The sequence below is a fragment of the Lissotriton helveticus genome, chromosome 1_2, assembly GCF_964261635.1.
Source record: "Lissotriton helveticus chromosome 1_2, aLisHel1.1, whole genome shotgun sequence".
NCBI lineage: Eukaryota > Metazoa > Chordata > Amphibia > Caudata > Salamandridae > Lissotriton > Lissotriton helveticus.
Genome location: NC_136058.1, coordinates 88,834,976 through 88,857,466, shown reverse-complemented (window position 1 = coordinate 88,857,466; position 22,491 = coordinate 88,834,976). Strand labels below are relative to the sequence as shown.

The 22,491-nt window shown below is 43.1% G+C and overlaps 1 protein-coding gene across 1 annotated transcript in view; it reads left to right on the top strand.

Moving 5' to 3' along the window:
- LEPR (leptin receptor) overlaps positions 1–22,491 on the top strand; it is a 589,765-nt gene that overhangs the window by 113,614 nt on the left and 453,660 nt on the right. The window lies entirely within an intron of this gene.

The window sequence follows — 22,491 nt, the reverse complement described above, 5'->3', positions numbered from 1 at the left end:
ATCTGGAGACAGATTGCTGATCATAAGAAGGAAAAAGAAACAACTATTGCAAACATTCTTATGGTAGAGAATCAGCAGGCTGAGGCATTATTAAAGGGTTTCACAAAGGCAGAGGACTTGGGATTTACTTTAATTAATCTAAAGTCTGCACTAAAAAAGACACTCAGAGAAAAATGTAGAGTAAAACTAAATAAATACAGGCTATCCCAATACGAGAGCGAGGAAAAAATAGGGAAGATCCTGGCATACAAGGTGGCTGATGATAAGGCTAAGACTCTCATAAATACTTTTAAGGGACCTAATAATGTAGTCTATGAGCGTCCAAATCAGATATTAGAGCAATTTGCTAACTACTATCAAGAGCTTTATACTCCAGAGAATCGACCTGAATTGGTGGATATACATAGATATTTACAAACTAGTCCAATGAAAGGTATGGGAGATGAGACATCTGATTTGTTGGGAGAGGATATTACGATTGCAGAAATTAAATTAGCAATTGCTGCTCTGCCGTCGGGTAAAGCATCAGGTGAAGATTCTATACCCCTGGAGCTATATAAGATATGCATGGATGAACTACTCCCACTCTTTAGACAGGTAAACAAATCCATCAGAGCAGGAGGAAAAGCCCCCGGTTCATGGAACATCACACAGATTGTCTTCTTTTTTTTAAAAAACAAGCCAGCCGAGGAATGGGGGTCATATCGACCAATATCATTGATAAATACAGACGCAAAAATATTTGCTAAAATATTGGCGACCAGTCTTGCCCCGATGATGTCCGGGCTGGTGACCCCTCAACAACATGGGTTAATCTCAGGAAGGGACACTACGGCTCATGTAAATATGGCCGTGACAGCATTTGATGTCGCAAAGACAAAGTCAACCCCACTCGGAATGATCCTATTAAACGTTGAAAAAGCTTTTGACCGAGTGGGGTGGGACTTTCTCTGGGCTACATTTTCAGCATATGGTATCAAAGGCCGGTTTTTACAATGGGTTCAAGCTCTATATGATCATCCTAGTGCTAAAATAATGTATGCTGGACTACAATCCCCCATCTTTTCAAACTCTCTTGGCACCCGTGAAGGGTGCCCTCTATCACCTTTATTGTTTGCCCTGCCCATAAAGCCATTCATTCTGGCCTTGCAAAATCAGTCTTGAATAAAGCGAAAAGGATTCTTCCGAGCACTCCAAGTAATTTCTTAAGACCAACAGTTCTTTAGTTTTTATAATTCAGCTAACAGTATCCGAGTTTGATTCCTTCAATAGATCAATATCCAGTTCACAAAGAAAGTGCAGCTAGTTGACAGTGTCCAAGTTTAATTCCTTCAGTAAATCAATATCCAATTCACAAAGAAAGTGCAGCCTGGGCACTGTCAGCTGAATTATAAAGACTAAAGAACTGTTGTTCTTAAGAAATTATTAGGAGTGCTCGGAAGAATCCTTTTCGCTTTGCTTAAATCACCATTGGTGGTTTTAAATTTGGGGTTGTGGTAACCGACCCTGTTTTCACCTGGAGCACCATTTATAGACTGGTGCTATTGAGACTTACCTATACCTGCTGTGCGCTCTTTTCTAACTGTTACCCCTGTTTTGCATAGTCTTGAATAAAGCCTTTTACATCTGGAATAAACTCTCTTAAAGTCACTGCATACCAGACGACATCGCAGTGTATTCAACGGATGTCGCAGAGGCACAGAAGGGTACAGTAGAGGAGGACGAGAGGTTTGGCGTAGTCTCCGGCTACAGTCTAAATACTAATAAAACACAAATTCTGTTAAATTATAAATCCCCAGTAGCAGACAGGGAGTCTGCAGTGTGGCTACTTATCTAGCGTTCAGGGGGTCTGCTAAAATAGACAAGATACTTGCTTTGAGCTATGATGTATTACTGAAAGCTACCATTAAATCATTCAAAAAGTGGCACAAGGTTCCTATGGGTATTAGTGGGAGAATAAATACAATTAAAATGAAGTTCCTGCCCAAATTCCTTTATCTGTTCCATTCTATTCCTCTACAAGTGAATAACTCTTTTCTTAAACGTCTAGATGGGATTTGTAGCAGTTTTATCTGGTTGTACAAGAAAGCGCGCCGCGCAATTGATTTATTGAAACTTCCATTTAATCAGGGTAGGCTTGATTTTCCTGACTTCAAATTATATTTTTGGGCAGTCTTTCTTGGCCGCCTTCGCAGCAAGACTGCATGGGATATTGTAACTATATGGCATGCTATTCTGCTCAAATGCAACACACAGTTTTATCATGTCAACCTTCCCTTATGGGGCAACCCAGGCCTTCCAGAAATTTTTCATGATGTCTTGGGAAAGCACTGGTTTAGCCTTGGTATTAAATATCTCGGGGATTTGTATGACTATATTGGATTCATTGCATTTGAAAGATTGAAAATTCTGTATAATCTTCTGGAAATATGCAGTTCAAATATTATCAGGCCCGAGACTACTTTATACATAGCGTGAATCTTACAAATGTTCTTGATTCTAATATATGGAACTGCTTATATGCTGCAAATGACAAATCGCTGATTAGCATGGGGTATAAAACTTTAAATTCTTACAAGTTGGATGATTGTGCTAGACTTGCTGATCGCTGGCGCCAAAGAATGGGGATACCAATCTCGGCTAACACTATCTCACTTGCTTTCAGCAGTATCAGCTGGTCTGTACACCCAACTAATCTGAGGCTACAGCAGTATAGAACAATATGCTCACTATACTACACACCTGATAGAATAGCGAAGTGGTCATCTAATAATTATCCTAGTGATCGGACAAAATGCCCTAAATGTGATCTATTGGCAGCTGATCTAAAACACATGTTTTTTCAATGTCTGGAACTAGCAGAATTTTGGCAGAAGACGTCTCAAATCTCATCTCAGAAACTTTGGAGATCAATATCGTTTTCAACATTAGATGTAATGATGAGTGGGCAGAATATGAATACCAGCCCAAAAGACTTAAATACTATTTTTTTAGTATGTGCTAGACTGACAATTGCTCGGGTTTGGCTTTTGCGGGGCCCTCCGTCTGATTTGGAATAGCGGGCGTTGGTTAAAGAGACTTACACCATGGAGGCTGTACTGGCTAAAATGAGTGGGACCCGCTCCTTATGTAAACTCAAGAAAATCTGGGGATCATTGTTCTAAAATTAAAGGAGTAGCAATGTATCATCGATGGTCTTTCCGCTCTGATTTGGCTCTATGCAAATATATTGTATATTCTTTTTTTAAAAAATTGGCTATGCTCTGTTAATGTCGCCATCAACTGTTTTCTTTATCTTTGATCTCCTCATGTTGATAAATAAAAATAAAATAAAAAAAGATTAAGTAATTTAACATCACAAGGCCTAGCTATGCACGTGTATTCCAATATGTTGAATATCTTTGGCAGAACAAGTTAGTTTCACATGAAAAATCATGTATAGGATTTCCTTAATTAAAATAAAATAATGAAATATCAAAAAAATGAAATGTGAATATTTAATTTTATTATTTTAGTGTGGAAACCTGTTTAAATTGTATTTGTATGTAGTAGAGCATATTTGCATTATTTAATTAGTATTGTTGGTATTTAGAAATACAGTAAAAAGTTGTATATTGTATATTTGTAATACATAATATTATTCATTACATACTTAATTTTATTTATGTTTTCAAAGTTTAAATATTATTTAAATATTGTATATTTTTACATTTGTAACATGTATATTTCAACTTAAAAATAAACATCTATAGATAGATAAATAAATTAAACAGTTTCCATACATTTTTATTTTTAAACAAAAAATGTAAATCATGTGTAAATAGTACTGCATGTTGTACATTTTCCACTTTTTTCCATTGATTACATTGTTTTAGCATTCCTTAAATTGTTCATATACATATGTTCAGCATGTATTAAATAATTATATATATTGTATGTTATTATTTCATTTATACTTGACAATTTCATAATGTTTTTACAACTTTTGTGGCATGTTTTACATGTTTAATCATTTTCTTATTTTTTTATACATTTATTCAACATTTTTAAATATTTCCCATTCATTTCTCTAGTGAGATAGTCTTTTTTCAGTTTCATTTAGCTGCTATTTTTTTGTTACTGCTACCTTCTATTATGTAATCTATTTGTGTAATTTTTACTCATTTTACCGGAATCAGGTTGCGGTAAGGTGCTGTTGTTCATTTGAACAGGTAAGTCCTTTTTAAGGGGTTCTAGGGTAGGTGGGTGTAGGGGAGGCCTAGAATGTGTTAGTTATGGAGGTTGATTGTGGGTTTTTAGTTGATGTACTTGTATAAATAGGGGCTAAATGTCACTAGTTTAGGTTTTTGCACACTGTTTTAGTAATGTATGCTTATTTTATGTGACATGGTGCTATGTTAATTAATTATAATGAGTACACGTGATTTATATGTATTTCTGAGAATGCAAAGTGTTTTGCGGCTGGGGATTCTTGTTTACATTCCAGGTTTTCATTCACAAATGTTTTCTATGGGCATTGGGAGTTACTGTTCTGTGTTTTTTAAATTAAATTCTCTTCGATTCATAATAAACCAAGTTTTTTTTACTTTGACTTCCTTCTGGTTTCCATCAGCGTTTTGTTTTAAAAAACTATTTTCAGTTTTTTATGGCACCCAGATACTTTAAACTGCTTTGAGGGAGGTCTATTGAATACATTTTATTTTGCATTTTTTTAGGCCTTTGCACAATATTTTCTCATTTTTGGTGGGTTAATATTTTTGACTATGTCAATACAAACGAAAATCGGCAGGTACAGAACAGTTATTCATATTTATTTAATTTCTTTTGGGTGGCAAATATTACATTTTATTATTGGTGTAAATATTATGTCATTGCTGTTTCGAATTGCATGGGTCATGTCCTGTATGTATTTTAGGGGATGAACTGAGCTTGTTCTTTGAGCTTTTTGGTTTGTGAGGTTTACATTTTTTGTGTAAATAATGTATATACTATTTTACCTTCTCTGTCTTAATTAACAGTGGAGTTTTATTTAGTTTTTAGAGTGATATAATAAAATATTATATTCATCATTTACATAAAAAAAGATTTGCCATGTTGGTTTAGATTTTGCCTTTTTCTTGAAAAAGAGCAGTGTAAGAGAAAAGAATCAGATTTGATTCTTTAGAAAGCCCTCACTCATCAACCTAGTTGGTGACATGCTTCAGGAAGGTCGAGTACCTCCCCTGTGTGCTTCGACGCCAGAATTACTGCGGAGCTGGCTCAGTTTGTGTTGCTATTTTTTGTGATTGTAGGCCAAGCTCCAGCCTGATTTGCGCAGGAGAGACATAATTTGGTAGGCTACAGGTTATTCTTGCTGCTCTTAGCACAGTTTGTTCCAAAGTCTCTTCATCTGTTCTCCTGAGGCTTCCGTATGTAATAGCTGGAATTAATTTTGCTTGTAGAACTTGAAGTAAGGGGTAAAAGCTTGGCCCGGCAGTTTTAAGATTGAGAGATTTTAGGGCTACCGCTATGGCATTTCCTCTCTGTTTTATGTCTTCTTTCTGTGGCTCATCAAGTATCACCCCTAGGTACTTATATTCTGACATGACTTCCATGGGTGCACCTGCCAGGTTCCAATGAAACCTGGCTGTGTTCTTTTTCGGGTTGAACCGCATGATTTTTGACTTATCTAGGTTGATGGTTAAACCGTTAGATGCAGCATGATTGGCAGTTGTATTTAGCAAGTGCTAAAGCCCAATTGGAGTTCGGCTTATTAGGACGACGTCGTCAGCATACAGTAAGCTAGAGAGTGACAGCCCGCCTAACCTCGGAGCATGAGAGACTGCGTAGTGTGGATTGTAGGACACTGTGCCATCCTTTCAATGCATTGTTTGTTTTTGGCTTCCTGTGCCAAGGTGCTGTCATGGATATTCCACCATGCCATAGTGGAATTGGTGCGCATGCACACAGGGCGGCACAAGTTATGGTCCCCTTTGTGAATCCAAATGGCGTGAGCCACCAGGGTGCCCTGTAAGGCCCCCTTTGTTCCCTCTCCACCATGGTTTTCATGGCAGTGGAAATGGATTGAGGGGACCACGGCGGTCCATCCAAGCACATTGCGGCCTCAAGACCACCATGCCACTGCCAGGAAACAGCAGTGTCCGACTGCCGAACTCGTAATGAGGCAGTCACACCTCCAGTGCGGTGTGGCTAGACCGCCACTGCTGCGCCACCACATGTCTGGTAGTGCTCGAACTGCCAGACTCGTAACTAGGCCCCTAGTGCAGATTGCTGGGGGCGTCTCCGTATGCTTTCATTGAAATGATAGTAACATCCTCGTATGGCTGTGTTGGGGTAAATGTTTAGAATGGTTTGAATCATTGCTTGCTCAAAGTCTGTGATACACTTTTGTGGGTAGTGGCTATTTATTTTATGTTTAATGTGGTCTAAGAGTTCGCAATTCAAAGGTGGGTCAAAAGCATACCTGTGTGTGCTTGTCCGCGTTTGGACCACGACCAGCACCATCTATGCTGCCAGTGAGTCCATCGAGCATTCTAGGTACATTCAAGGGATTAGTGGACTTCAGTTCAAAAGTTGTTGAACACTCCTTTGTGTAGCCACAACTTCAACCTTTGCAATATGTCCAGTAAAGATGGTAGAACTAATCGCCTGTCTTGTGGGTTCTCCTTCAACTCCCTGTGTGGTTTTCGGCGTCTATATCCAGGACTCCATTAGCCAACATTGCTCGTCCATGGAAGAAGCAGCAGGGTCCCTTTATCTCGGCTTTTCAAAATAGCATTTGATCTCTATCTAAACACTCTTTTGAGATTTGCAAATTACTTGCAGAAGATAAGTGTGATATACTATTCTTGATGGAAACCTGGTTTATGGACTCCTCTGCACCGGATATTGCTCTTTCTATCCCATCTGGGTTCCTACTTCAGTATAATAACAGAGTGGATTAAGCGGACAAAGGTTTGGCTAAAGTGTACAGAGAATATTGAAGGCCTTTCCTTTGCTATAACTCTATACCCATGTTTTATGGTGTCAGAGATTTCAATTATAGACCTCCTCACTACTCTACTGAGTCACACAGCTTGCTAATTGACCTGATAGGTCAGCTCTCGATACTTCGCTCTAGCTTCCTACTGCTGGGCAACGTTAATAGATGATCATAGCTGTTCAGTGGCCAAACAGTGTCTGTCTAGTTTTGAGGGATTTAAGCTTAAACAACAAGTGTGTGGCCCCACTCATAAGGCCGGCCATACCTTGAACCTTATTTTTTCTAACTCTTTGAACATTTATATCAGCCCAATTTTTAAGCTAATAACGTTGGATCGCTTCCCGGTGCCTTTTAAAGTTATTGCTAATGTCCCTAACAAACATCAGTTGCTTTATCAGAAAGTCATGAGTTCTTGCAGCCAAATTTCAGAACCACTGCTTGCTGAGGCACTACAATTTACCCTGCTTGAACTTTCAGGCGCTATTGACTCTGATCTTGACAAAGTGAATAATTAGCTTTTCTCAGCTCTTGATATCATTGCTCCTTTAAAAACAATATCTCTACGGAGATTCAAACCCTCAACGCGTGGTTTTTGGCTGACTTAAAAGAATAAAGTTCACACTGTAAATTCCTTGACCGAGAGCAGAGGAAATAATATGATTTAGAATCCGAAGCGGTGTACAAGACAGCACGAAACAACTTCTGTGGATCTTCTCGCAGAGTGCATAAAGGGGTTTTCTTTTTTTCTGTTGCTGCTGCAGCTAACAGCCCCCCTAAAACTCTTTAAGGTTGTGCACTCTTTTCTGTCTCCCAGTGCTACTCAAAATCACTTCACTCTAGACTTCACTTTCAGACTTCGTTTTTAATGAAAATAAATTGATCTATTATAAGTTCTCCCCTCAGGAGCCGTAAACTCCTAACTTGGCCGACAGCCCTTCACCTGGCCCATTGTTGACCAATTTTGATCTGTTCTCTCTGGAGAACTCATCTTTACTGGCTAATTGTAAGTCTGGGTCGCCTCTAAGCCTGGGAAAAGTTTGCAGAATTCAGATACACTGAACTCAGTGAAGTGACCAAAAAAATCTGCCATGCTGCACAGAGCAGAGTGCTTTACGTTGTGCCATTAATGCTGATTTTTAGTGCCGGGTGTATGCCCGCACTGTAAAATCAGCGTAAACAGCACCACGTGCAGCGCATGAGTTCTCTGTTCTTTCTGCCACTGGAGTAGATGTTTTACTCAATCTGCAGCTTTCTCAAAGTGAACAAAATGTTTCTCAAAGCGAGCAGTGGCGACCATCTGCGACCATCCACGACCACCTGCATTGAGAAATCCCACCGGAGCTGGTCTGGAGTGAGATTTTCCTTGCTCGCACACACCACCTTAACGTTGGTGAACAAGGAAAAAACTCTGCTCCACTGTGCTTTTGGGAACTTCATGCAAATCACTGAGCGCAGAGTAGGAAAAACTCTGCGAGCGGAGTGGAATTTCATGCACAGGCCTAGTCGCCTTTTGACACATGCCCCCTGGACATTCTCAAACTTGTTGCTCCGTTGGTCAATCCTATTCTTAAGGAACTGAAAAAGACCTCTTTGGATGCAGCTAAAGTGCAGCAGAGCTGGAAACAGGCACTACTGCTGCCATTACTGAAGAAACCTACTGTAGACTCCAAGGTGCTTAGTAATTTTAGGCTGATTTCTCTTTTACCTGCTGTAGCCCAGATGTTTGAAAAAATGGTCAACCGACAACTCTACCATTTCTTGGAGCATAACCACCTTCCATGTGACATGCAAACTGTTTTTTATGCATGCTTTGACACAGAATCAGCTCTCACGGAGGTCTCTGTATTCATTAAGGACAATTGTGGTCAAAACATGCCAGCAATGGCAGTCCTTTTGGATGTGTTGGTGACTTTTGGCAAAGTCTCCCACTCTATTCTTATGAACAGGTTGTGAAGTGTGGGTGTCCATGGCTGACTGGCTCAAATCCTATCAGGAAGACAGATCACAAGCAGTGTTTCTCTCCCCTTTCACTTAATTTACCAAACCACTTGACTTTGGAGTGCCTCAGAGCTCAGCTCTTTAATGCCTATCTGGCCCTCAAGCTAGCCTTATTGAAGCATGGAGTCTGGGGGTGATCTCTTATGTTGGTGATACTCAGTTGGTGCTTTCCTTTCGGGAGATGAATGTAGAAGTCTTCAGTTTTTTTTTAAGAACTTTCTAAAAGCTGTTGGTAATTGGATGAACATTATTTGCCTTAAACTGAATTCTGGCTGAAGATGGCTGATAGCCAGAAACCGGTCCTAGGATGCTTGATTCCGGTCCAGGGAAGACATGGCTTGGCAGTTCGGGCTGGACTGTTCCCATGAGTCCCAGGGTCAAGACTGATTTGCATATGGCCATGTCTGAACTGGGGTGGCTTGGTTAGCACAATAACAATGGATTAAACCCAGATCTGTGACTGGGGATGAATGTTTTGCCATTGTGCAACATTCCGTCCATCATCTTGTGTGTTTTGCTGTTAAACTGAATTCTGGCAAAACAGAAATACTCTTCTTTGGCATTAACGATTATCCCAATGCTTATAACTGTTGGCCTTCAGAGCTGGGCATCCCCTCTGCACCATCTTCAGTGGTAAGAAATCTAGGTTTCAAATTTCACTCCAATCTGTCTTTTGAACTGCTGGTCAAAGCTATTACTGATAGTTGTTTCCTCATGTTCAAATCTCTCAGGGGCATGCTCCATCTGTTAATGAGAATAATCGTAACACCATCATTTATGCCTCGGTAACTTCTGAGCTAGTTTAAACAAATAGCTTAGTCATGGGTCTACCTTCTTACTTGCTGCACTACCTGCAGATTATTCCAAATGTGGCATCATGTCTCATTTTGAACATAGCGACTCATCATCCATGCCAGCCTCCTTACTCAGTCTACATTGGCTCTCCATTGCCATCCGCACTAAATGTAAGGCATTGGTCTTTGCCGATAGAGCCTTTGAGCACAAAAGACTGACAGCCTACCACCACGGTGGATCATTGCGATCCAACACGTTAAAGCTACTGCTTGTTCCCAGGGTTCGCAGAGCGAGAAGAGGTGGTTGCTCTTTTTCATCTCTGACTGCCAAACCTTACGACTGCCCTGCATTTTGCCCCTTCTGAACATGTTTTCCATAAATTACTGAAGACTTTTATTTTTGATGCTTAGGCTTTACGTATTAGGATTTTGTTAGGTCTTGATCCGGGTAAATATAAAGGAAAACTTACTTGGTTAGGTAGTTGTTGAGATGTATATAATTCTTCTTTCAGGTTCGGGTTAGATAAACTGGCAGAGTTTCCTCACCTTCCAGCGTTTGTCATTTTTCAAGTACTTAACTGATTAAATTAGTGTGCCATTTATATTGTTGATTTAATTATTTGTCTGATTTTATCGGTTAAATAATTTTGTTTATAGTTTGATTCACCGGTTAGTTTACATTTTTTATCAGTTATGTTCTTCTGTGGTAAACTGTACTTAGTGTTTTATTTATAATGTAAGATATATTGATTGTTTAAAAAAATACAATCTATATATATCTAGATATATATATATATATATATATATATAAATGCTGACTGAAAAAACGAAAGGTTACAGGGATGTTATAGTTAGGAAACAGAATTATCAAAACCTTAGAAATTCACAAAACAATGTGTCAGTGATGTTATAGTAAGGTTCAGATTTCATGCATACAAAACCAATGAAAATCAGCTACCTGATCTAACTATAACTTACGCCCCATAATGTACTGCTTATGACCTCACGTATCATATCACTCATAACCTGGTCAGTAACATCATTGATGAGATCACTGATGACATCTCAAATAACATCAATGATGTCATCACTGATGGCATCAGCCAGTGATTGTGAGCATTTTCTACAAGCTTATGAGTGTTGAACATATATACGAAGGTACTACAAAAGTTAAATCAGTATACTTTGGGTACTACTATGTGATACTATTTGTAACATATATTATGTGAATCGCTTTGTCACTGTGTGTATGAGTATGTGAGTGACTAGGTGTGTGTGTGTGTGTGGTTTTATGGGCGAATAAGTTGGTGTGTGAGCAGCTATATGGGTGGATGAGTGACTGTGTGAATTGCTGTATTGACGAGTGGCTGGCTGTGTGAGTGGCTGTACAGGTGAGTGAGTGGCTGTGTGAGTGGCTATGGGTGAGTGACTTGATGTGTAAGTGGCTGTATGGGTGAGTGAGTGACTGAGTAGGTGTTTGGTTAAGTGAGTGGGTGTGGGAGTGGCTGTACTGGGGAGTGACTGTAGGAGTGGCTGTATGTGTGAGTGAGTAGATGTGTGAGTGCTTGTATGGATGTGTGAATAGGTAATTAAGTGGTTGTGTGGGTGTGTGAGTGACTCTGTTGAGAGGATGTATGGGTGTGTGAATAGATATACTGGTGAGTGAGTGGGTGTGTGAGTGACTCTATGGGTGAGTGAGTGGCTGTGTGAGTAGGTCTATTGATGCGTGGCTGTGTGTGTGAGTAGCTCTGTGGATGAGTAAGTGGATGTGTCAGTGGTTATATAGGTATGTCAGTAGATATATGAGAGGTTGTGGGGTTGTGTGAGTGAGTATTCAGACAAAATATCAAAACAAAAATATCATGCTACCAAAATATTGTGTCCAAATTATTGTGATATGGAAATAACTTCTGCAAGAATATCGTTGTCAAGAATATCAATTTAAGGAAAGTAATATCGATTTTGAAAATTTCAAAATCAGTAATATCATTTACACAAAGATAGTTAACAATATATATATTGTTTATGTTTTTTAATATAGTTGGTCCATTTTTTGTAGTTATTCAATTACATGTAATACATCTTTGTGATTTTTAGTGCCATAGTGAACTCTGGGTTTATAGGGGTCCAAGGTGGGAATTAAATTAATTCTAATTAATGAAAAGTTTGTTTTTAATTAATAATAATTATTTAATTGATAATTTCATTTTTTAATTGTGCAATACATTTCAGCCGCGGGCCGTGGAGGGAGTTCACTGGGGCAGGGAGGCGGGGAGGGGGAGGGGCAGGGTGGGCGGTGCAAAAAAACGGCATATGGATAATTGCAGGTGAGTACACAATTTAATTAATAAAACTAATTTCGTAGCGCGCACTGTAACGCACTGTAACTCCCTCCACGGCCCGCGGCTGATAAATTTTTTCGAGTTACCATTTATGTGTGGGTTGTTGGTTTTGTAGGGGTATAAGGCGTGAAGTAAATTAATTTGTATGTAACTTTATTAGAAATATTATTAATAATTTGTTTTTAAATAATAATTCTTTACAAAAATACATTGTGTAATATATTAAAAAATTGTTGGGGTGTGTATTGATGTATTGATCCATCTGAAACTGACTTCATGAAGAAATTGAAAACTTGGATGTTCCTTAAGCCAATTCAACTCTAATTAGGCTCTCTTTGATCTAACTGCCTCTTGGCTCAACCTCTCTGCAATTTCTGGTCCAGCATGGGGACACACTCATTAGGTGTAACCAAGCACTTTTATTATTATTATTATTATTATGATTATTATTTTGTATGTGTAATGGGTATGTAGGAAATTAACTACACTCAATATTAAATACAATTAAATATTATGTAAAATAGTATTGTTTGTATTATATATTAGGTGTCAGTTGTTGAATTTGCAGGAGTAAATGGTGGGAAGTTAATTAAATAGTAATTATGTATTATTAAATAATTATTATTAATGCATGTTTCATTGAGATTCAACAATGAAACACCGAAGCCACCAAGATCATCTGCGGCATACCCCAGGCTCCTCACTCAGCCCAACCCTCTTCAATATCTACATGATCCCCCTCGCCGCCATCGCACGCAAACACAACATCAATATCATCTCCTATGCAGACGACACCCGACTGATACTCTCCCTCACCAAGGACCCAGTCACCACCAAAACCAACCTCCAGGAAGGAATGAAAGATGTCGCAGAATGGATGAAGCTCAGCTGCCTGAAGCTGAACTCAGACAAGACGGAGGTCCTCATCCTCGGACAATCCCTCACCGTCTGGGACGACACCTGGTGGCCCACAGTGCTGGGTCCCGCGCCGACTCCCACAGACCATGCACGTAACCTAGGATTCATCCTGGACTCCTCCCTCTCGCTGACCAGGCAAGTCAACGCCGTATCCTCATCCTGCTTTAACACCCTGCGCATGCTCTGAAAAATCTTCAGGTGAATCCCCACAGATACCAGAAAGACCGTCACCCATGCCCTCGTCACCAGCCGACTGGACTACGGAAACGCCCTCTACGCAGGAACCACAGTCAAACTCCAGAAACGACTTCAGCGCATACAAAACGCCTCCGCCCGACTCATCCTTGACATCCCCCGCCACAGCCACATATCCGCCCACCTAAGAAACCTGCACTGGCTCCCTATCAACAAGAGGATCACGTTCAGGCTCCTCACCCACGCACATAAAGCGCTCCATGACAAAGGACCAATATACCTCAACGACCGCCTCTCGTTCTATACCCCCATCCGCCAGCTCCGCTCAGCCAGCCTCGCCCTCGTCACCGTTCCATGGATCCACAGAACCACCGCTGGAGGAAGGTCGTTCTCCTACCTGGCCGCAAAGACATGGAACTCACTCCCCACGCACCTTCGACTGATCCAGGACCACCTCACCTTCAGGAAGCACCTCAAGACCTGGCCATTCAAACAATGACAGCACCCCTCTGTTTAGCGCCTTGAGATCCTCACGGGTGAGTAGCGCGCTCTATAAATGTATTGATTGATTGATTGATTGAGATTTACTTATTAAAATGATGCAAATAATATCTTTTAAATTTAGATATTTGAGGGCCTATTATGATGTGGGCGGACTTGAGGTCTGACTGACACGTCTCAGAAATGGGACCGACCGACCTCCGATCAGCGGTCCCGACCGCCGGATTATGATGCAACTGCATATTAAGTGGTCGGATTCTGACATTTCCCTATTGGAGCATGTGTTACGGCAGTAAACTGGCCGTAGTACATGCTCCCATAGGGAAATGTGAGGTGGTGTTAATCCCTACACCCAGGGCAGGCACTTTAAGGTGCCTGCCATGTGCTCAGGGATTAGCAGGGGGCACCATAGGTGCCCCCTCGGCCATCAACCAGAGGCCGCAAAGGAAAGAGGGTTCTGCCAGGGGCCCCTAAACACGCTTTCCGACAGGGTTTCCGTGTCAGAAAGGCCAGCATGAAAACACTGCTGGAAACCGTGCATCACAATCTGGGTGGGATAAACCACCAGCCATTTGGATTAAGGCCTGGTACCGACTGGCCGATGGGCTCTTTAAGCTAGCCGGAAGCCAGCTGGAATGACCAGCCATTTTCAATTCCCACCGGCTGCATCAAAATAATCCAGTCGGAATTTAAAGTGACGATGTCGGTCATAACGCCTCTGACCCGAGGTCAGAGGCACCGAAATCGTAATATGTTGTGTTACGCGAATTTGTACTGCGCACAGCTGCCCCAGCCAAGGGGCGTCCCGGCGCATGTCAAGGTAACACACAACAACCACAGGAAACACAACAACTAAAAAAGGAATTAAAACTTAAAACAGGAAAGTTTTTATCGCCTTACGGAAGGAGAAAAGGTCTTCCAGCAACCGAATCTCCACTGGGAGCGAGTTCCAAAGTTCGGCCGCTTTAACCCGGAAGGAACGACCACCAATACGACACAACTTGTATCGCGGAGTAATGGAAAGAGCTTGGCCCAAGGATCTCAGATGTCGGGTGGGGACATACCAGGACAGAAGACCCGTAAGAGTTTGAGGGGCCATGCCCTTTAGGATCTTGAAGGCCAAGCACAACACTTTGAATTGGATTCTTGCTCTGACCGGCAGCCAGTGCAATGTTTTCAGAGTGCCGGAAACAGAGCAGGATCTGGGAAGGCCAACAATGGCTCTGGCGGCCGCGTTCTGCACTCGTTGGAGGCGTGTGACTTCGGCCAGATTAGCACCGACCAGAAGAGAACTGGCATAATCCAGGCGCGATGTAACAGTCGCCTGGTTACCAGCTGCCGTGTATGAGAATCGAAAAACTTCAAAACTGGTCGCAGAGCCCGGAGAATTCCGAAACAGCATGCTGCCGTTTTCTTCGTGTGCCCCACAAAACTGAGAGTGGGGTCCATCCACACTCCCAAGTTTTTTAGTTCTGTCACCGGGAGGGGGGCCGGCCCAAGCTCCGAAGGCCACCACCTATCCCCCCAGAGATCTGCCCTTCTACCGACGATCATGATCTCGGTTTTCTTCGCGTTGAGCTGGAGGCTGTTAGCCTTCATCCAGCTTGCCACCGCTCTAAGTCCGCTCTGAAACCTGGGAGCATCCTGGTCCGCATCCCCGCTGATCGTAACCGCTAGCTGGGTGTCATCGGCATATGACACCATGGTCATACCCCGCTGCCTGACAACCTCAGCTAGCGGTCTCACGTAAAGATTGAACAACGTGGGGCTCAGCGAGGATCCTTGCGGCACTCCCTGTTTCAGAGGATGGAAACTGGACTGGAACGGTGGAATCGCAACGCAGAAGAAACGACCGTCGAGGAAGGACTGGAACCACTGGAGGGCGGACCCCCCCACTCCAATCTCCTCCAGGCGGTGCAACAGGATGGGATGAGAGACGGTATCGAAGGCGGCGCTTAGATCTAATATTACCAGCGCCGCCGGCTGTCCTGCATCCATCACTGTGCGGAGATGTTCAGCCATGGTGAGAAGGGCGGTTTCCGTGCTGTGCCCAGCACGGAAGCCGTTCTGGGTGGGGTCTAAGATGTTGGCGCGAGTCAGGTGGTTGGAGAGAACCTTGTTCACGTGGGCCTCCACGACTTTGGTCGGCCAGGGGAGCAGGGAAATAGGCCGGTAATTTTCCGGCTTTTCCGGGTCCAAAGAGGGTTTCTTTAAGATAGGAGAGACCACAGCCCGCTTCCAGCTTGTAGGAACCGTCCCTGAGGCCAGTGAGATGTTAATCAGGGAGAGTACCGAGGTACGCCCCACAAACAACTGGTCTCTAAAAAGGGCTGGCTTGAGAGGATCGGCGGGCGACCCGGATTTCACCTGCTGCGCCAAGATGGTAAAACCCTCGGGAGACAACGGAGGTAGCACATGAAGCAGGAAATCACCGCCGAGGTTGCGTGGAATACCTGCCGGTAACCTAGTGTCCGAAAAAGTTGAATAGATGTTTTGAACTTTTTCTAAAAAGAACCGGGCAAGGGCCTCGCAGTGCACGATGGAACTCGTTGTTATGGCCGGGGCTCGTTTTGCCACTAGGTCCTTGACCACTTTGAAGATGGTTTTGGAAGGATTAAGGCTGTTGCCAAACTCCGCAGCATAGAAAGTTGCCCGGGTCCGACATATAGCACGGTGGTAGGCTTTAACGGCAGCGAGATACAGAGCCTTCTTACCACTGTCGTACACCTTTCGCCACTCCCTCTCTGCTCGCCTACAGCTACCCTTGAGTATGCGTAAGGCACCATCATACCAGGGGCTTGACTCCCTGGAACTAATTTTCCTAGTTGAAACAGGAATCAGGGAGTCAAGTGCCTCAGTAATCCACGCACAGAACCGGTCGTAGCCTGCATCGGCGTCCTCAAAAGGTCCCAACGGCACTGCCGCGAGGGCCTGATGAAGGTCCTCGAGACTCAATTTACTCCAGTGCCGTGTGGAGATCGTCCTCACAGGAGCAAAGGAGGGAGTTCCCGGCAACGGGACATGAATGACCACTAAAAAATGGTCTGTCCAGCCGAGCGGGGTAACGGCCGTTACTAAAGCCTCCGTCAAGTTCGTAACAAACGGGTCCAACGTATGACCGCCCACATGTGTGGGATGCTGCACTATTTGATTGAGTTGGAGAGCCTCCAAATCGGCTAAGATACGACACACCTAAGGGATGTTCTGATTCTCCAGGTGCAGATTGAGGTCCCCCAAAATAGAGAAGTTAGCACATCCCAACGCTAAGGAACTTACCGCGTCGGGGAAAGCAGCCCTAAATGCCACCTCGCTACCCGGAGGGCGATAGACTACCATCCCTGAGAGGGAGAACTGGGGGTTAACCTGAATTTTGAAGGTGGCACTCTCGCATCCTGCAATATTGAAGGGCGACCAACAACAAGGGAAACTAGATCTTACTGCGAGAGCGATACCCCCTCCCCTGGTTGAACGATTCAAAATAAAAATCGAATAATCTGGGGGGAATGCCAAATTGATAATGGCCGTGTCATCATCCTTCAGCCAGGTTTCCGTGATAGCAACAATATCAGGGGCCTCATCACACATCAGATCCCTAACGGCTTGATGGTGTTGCACTAAAGACCTCCCCACTCCAATCTCCTCCAGGCGGTGCAACAGGATGGGATGAGAGACGGTATCGAAGGCGGTGCTTAGATCTAATAATACCAGCGCCGCCGTCTGTCCTGCATCCATCACTGTGCGGAGATGTTCAGCCATGGTGAGAAGGGCGGTTTCCGTGCTGTGCCCAGCACGGAAGCCGTTCTGGGTGGGGTCTAAGATGTTTTGGCACGAGTCAGGTGGTTGGAGAGAACCTTGTTCACGTGGGCCTCCACGACTTTGGTCGGCCAGGGGAGCAGGGAAATAGGCCGGTAATTTTCCGGCTTTTCCGGGTCCAAAGAGGGTTTCTTTAAGATAGGAGAGACCACAGCCCGCTTCCAGCTTGTAGGAACCGTCCCTGAGGCCAGTGAGATGTTAATCAGGGAGAGTACCGAGGTACGCCCCACAAACAACTGGTCTCTAAAAAGGGCTGGCTTGAGAGGATCGGCGGGCGACCCGGATTTCACCTGCTGCGCCAAGATGGTAAAACCCTCGGGAGACAACGGAGGTAGCACATGATGCAGGAAATCACCGCCGAGGTTGCGTGGAATACCTGCCGGTAACCTAGTGTCCGAAAAAGTTGAATAGATGTTTTGAACTTTTTCTAAAAAGAACCGGGCAAGGGCCTCGCAGTGCACGATGGAACTCGTTGTTATGGCCGGGGCTCGTTTTGCCACTAGGTCCTTGACCACTTTGAAGATGGTTTTGGAAGGATTAAGGCTGTTGCCAAACTCCGCAGCATAGAAAGTTGCCCGGGTCCGACAGATAGCACGGTGGTAGGCTTTAACGGCAGCGAGATACAGAGCCTTCTTACCACTGTCGTACACCTTTCGCCACTCCCTCTCTGCTCGCCTACAGCTACCCTTGAGTATGCGTAAGGCACCATCATACCAGGGGCTTGACTCCCTGGAACTAATTTTCCTAGTTGAAACAGGAATCAGGGAGTCAAGTGCCTCAGTAATCCACGCACAGAACCGGTTGTAGCCTGCATCGGCGTCCTCAAAAGGTCCCAACGGCACTGCCGCGAGGGCCTGATGAAGGTCCTCGAGACTCAATTTACTCCAGTGCCGTGTGGAGATCGTCCTCACAGGAGCAAAGGAGGGAGTTCCCGGCAACGGGACATGAATGACCACTAAAAAATGGTCTGTCCAGCCGAGCGGGGTAACGGCCGTTACTAAAGCCTCCGTCAAGTTCGTAACAAACGGGTCCAACGTATGACCGCCCACATGTGTGGGATGCTGCACTATTTGATTGAGTTGGAGAGCCTCCAAATCGGCTAAGATACGACACACCGAAGGGATGTTCTGATTCTCCAGGTGCAGATTGAGGTCCCCCAAAATAGAGAAGTTAGCACATCCCAACGCTAAGGAACTTACCGCGTCGGGGAAAGCAGCCCTAAATGCCACCTCGCTACCCGGAGGGCGATAGACTACCATCCCTGAGAGGGAGAACTGGGGGTTAACCTGAATTTTGAAGGTGGCACTCTCGCATCCTGCAATATTGAAGGGCGACCAACAACAAGGGAAACTAGATCTTACTGCGAGAGCGATACCCCCTCCCCTGGTTGAACGATTCAAAATAAAAATCGAATAATCTGGGGGGAATGCCAAATTGATAATGGCCGTGTCATCATCCTTCAGCCAGGTTTCCGTGATAGCAACAATATCAGGGGCCTCATCACACATCAGATCCCTAACGGCTTGATGGTGTTGCACTAAAGACCTTGCATTAAAGCTCAGAATGCGCAGAGCCTGGACCTGACGGCCACGACGCGAAGCGCCCGGTGGACTTTTCTGACTAATTTTAGCAGGAAATTCCAGTGCCCACTGACCACAGACGCACTGATATGGGCCACAGAGCGGGTGTATAGGTGCTTGTATACATCTCGGGACCAAACGTCCTAAGGCCCGCAGCGTGGCAGCAGAATATACAATCATAGCGTGGTCCCGAGAGGCCGACCGTAAACTGGTATCGGTCCCTTAAGTCCGCCACGTCCGGCGCGTCCTTAGCGCGGACGGGCGCAGACGGGCAGGACTCAGGCACGACTCCGGCTAAGCGACGGCGTCCCACTGCGCGTTCCCGCTGCGCGGGAAAGGGCGACTTTAAATAGGCGAGGCGGATGATCCAGCGAACGACGAGCCGCTCCAAGATGGCGCCCGTGTAAAACCTAAGCAGCCCAAGGCAAGATGGCGCCCACCGACCCAACCCCGGAACCCGGACCCGCCAAACGGCGGTGCATTAGCTGTTTAAATGCAGGTAAGAGGGCGGGGAACTATTCCCGAGTGAGGGCGTCTAAAAACAGGGGAAAACCAAATAAAAGTAAAACAAATACAAAACAGGTAGAGTAAAACGAGCAGCGCGACAGCAGCGCGACCTGCAGCAAGCCAGTACCTTGACCAAGTGACTGCAGCTAAGTCCGCCTTAAATAGGCGAGGAGGATGATCCAACGAACGACGAGCCGCTCCAAGATGGCGCCCGTGTAAAACCTAAGCAGCCCAAGGCAAGATGGCGCCCACCGACCCAACCCCGGACCCGCCAAACGGCGGTGCATTAGCTGTTTAAATGCAGGTAAGAGGGCGGGGAACTATTCCCGAGTGAGGGCGTCTAAAAACAGGGGAAAACCAAATAAAAGTAAAACAAATACAAAACAGGTAGAGTAAAACGAGCAGCGCGACCTGCAGCAAGCCAGTACCTTGACCAAGTGACTGAAGCTAAGTCCGCCTTAAATAGGCGAGGCGGATGATCCAACGAACGACGAGCCGCTCCAAGATGGCGCCCGTGTAAAACCTAAGCAGCCCAAGGCAAGATGGCGCCCACCGACCCAACCCCGGAACCCGGACCCGCCAAACGGCGGTGCATTAGCTGTTTAAATGCAGGTAAGAGGGCGGGGAACTATTCCCGAGTGAGGGCGTCTAAAAACAGGGGAAAACCAAATGAAAGTAAAACAAATACAAAACAGACCCCTTGGTGTGTGTTGATTTAATTGTATGACTAAAGGGTAGGGTGGTAATTAACTACAATTATTTTAGGAAAAAAGGATTAATATTTTAACTGATATTTAATTATGTAACCTATGTACATAATATTATTTAAATAAAGATTTTGGATATGTGTTGTGTACTTTGTTGAAGTAAAGAGTAGAAATTTAAAAATAGGCAATTTTATATAATTAAGTTATTTATTATTGTATGTGTTAATTGTGTTATTTTTTTAATGTAAATAATATTGTATTTATTAGTTTATTTTGAGAATATAGTTTTGTAGTTTAATCCTAATACATTTTGTGGTAATTTATATGTATTTAATAATGTAATTCATATTTATTTGAAATAATGTATATATATATTTATGATTCTCTTTTAACATTTATTTATATTGTTTTTTATGTTTTTAAAAATATTTTAATATGTTTAAATGAAGTAGTTTATTTCTAATGTTTCACTGACTGGAGTGGGAATAATACATGTTACCCTTCCCCAATCTAGCACTTTCCTTACTGTTGCGCTGACTGGAGTGGGAATAGTACATTTTAGCCCTAGGCAATCCAACACTTTCCTTACTGCTGTAGTGACTGGAGTCTGAATAGTAAATTTTACACCTCTGTAATGCAACACTTTCCCTATTATTGCACCGACTGGAGTGGGAAAAATATTTTTTACCCCTCTGCAATCTAACACTTTCCCTGCTGTTGCATTGACTGGATTGGAAATAATACATTTTACCCATCCCCAATTCAACACTTTCCCTACTCTTGCACTAACTCGAGTGGGAATGGTAAAGTTTACCCCTCTGCTATCCAACAGTTTCCTTACTCTTGAGTGGAGTAGGAATAGTAAATGTTACCCCTCCACTATCCAACACTTTCCCAGCTGTTGCACTGACTGGAGTGGGAGTAGTCTTTTTTACCCCGCTGCCATCCAACACTTTCCCTACTGTGGTGGAAATAGTAAAATATACCCTTCTGCAATTTAAGAATTACCCTACTGTTACACTGAATGAAGTATCCAACACTTTGCCTACTTTTGTATAAATTGTAGTGGGAACAGTATATGCATTAATTGTAAAATGTTATAGTTTATTTTATATTGTCACCATTTATATTATCATGTTTTTGTTTAATAAAAAATATTATATTCATAATTATTGTTTTTAATATGTTCATTTGTTTTTACTAAATTGTAATTTTGTATGTTTACTTTTTTATTTGTAATTAAAATGACGTGTTTTTATGTTATTGGATCTATCTATCTATCTATCTATCTATCTATCTATCTATCTATCTATCTATCTATCTATGTATCTATCTATCGATCTAGCTATCCATCTATATATCTATTCACTGAAAAAACCATAGGTTATAGACCATATATAGTTAGGAATTAGCATTTAAAAAACCTTATTTTACTCACACAAAACCATTGAAATTCCATATATAGTTAGTTGCACTAACTATATATTGCGCACCCGCAATCCACTGCTGATCATGTCACATATTACATCATTCATGACATGGTCAGTGACATCACTGATGACATCACTGATGACATCTCAAATGACATCACTGATGACATCACTGATGACATCATCCAGTGACTGTGTGTTTCTGTAAAGTTTAAATATGTTTTAGATATTGAAGAATGAGTAGATGTATAACTGTCTGGACGAAGGATTTAGTAGGTGCATGACTGAATGTATGAGTGAGTGATTAAATGTGTCTCACTGAGTGCATGGGTTAGTGACTAAACTGTCTTAATTTGTGCATCATTATGTCTGTTGTTCTGTAAACTACTGCATGTGTTGATCAGTAGCTATATGATTAACTATATGGGTTATTGATTGATTGTCCAAGTATTTGTATGGGAGACTGAGTGTGTGTGTGGCTGGCTGGGAGGTGTGTGACTCTGTGCAGATCAATGTGTACTTGTATCAATGATTGTATAAGAAAGTAAGTATGTGTTACTATATGTTTGAAAATGTAAGGTGCTCTATGTTTAACTGTATAGACAAGAAAATGGAAGTGTGATTGATTCTTTACAGGACTGACTAGGTGTGTGAGTAACTCCATGGATGAGTGGCAGAGTGTGAGTGTCTGTATAGGTGTATGAGTGCATATGATAGTGTTGTA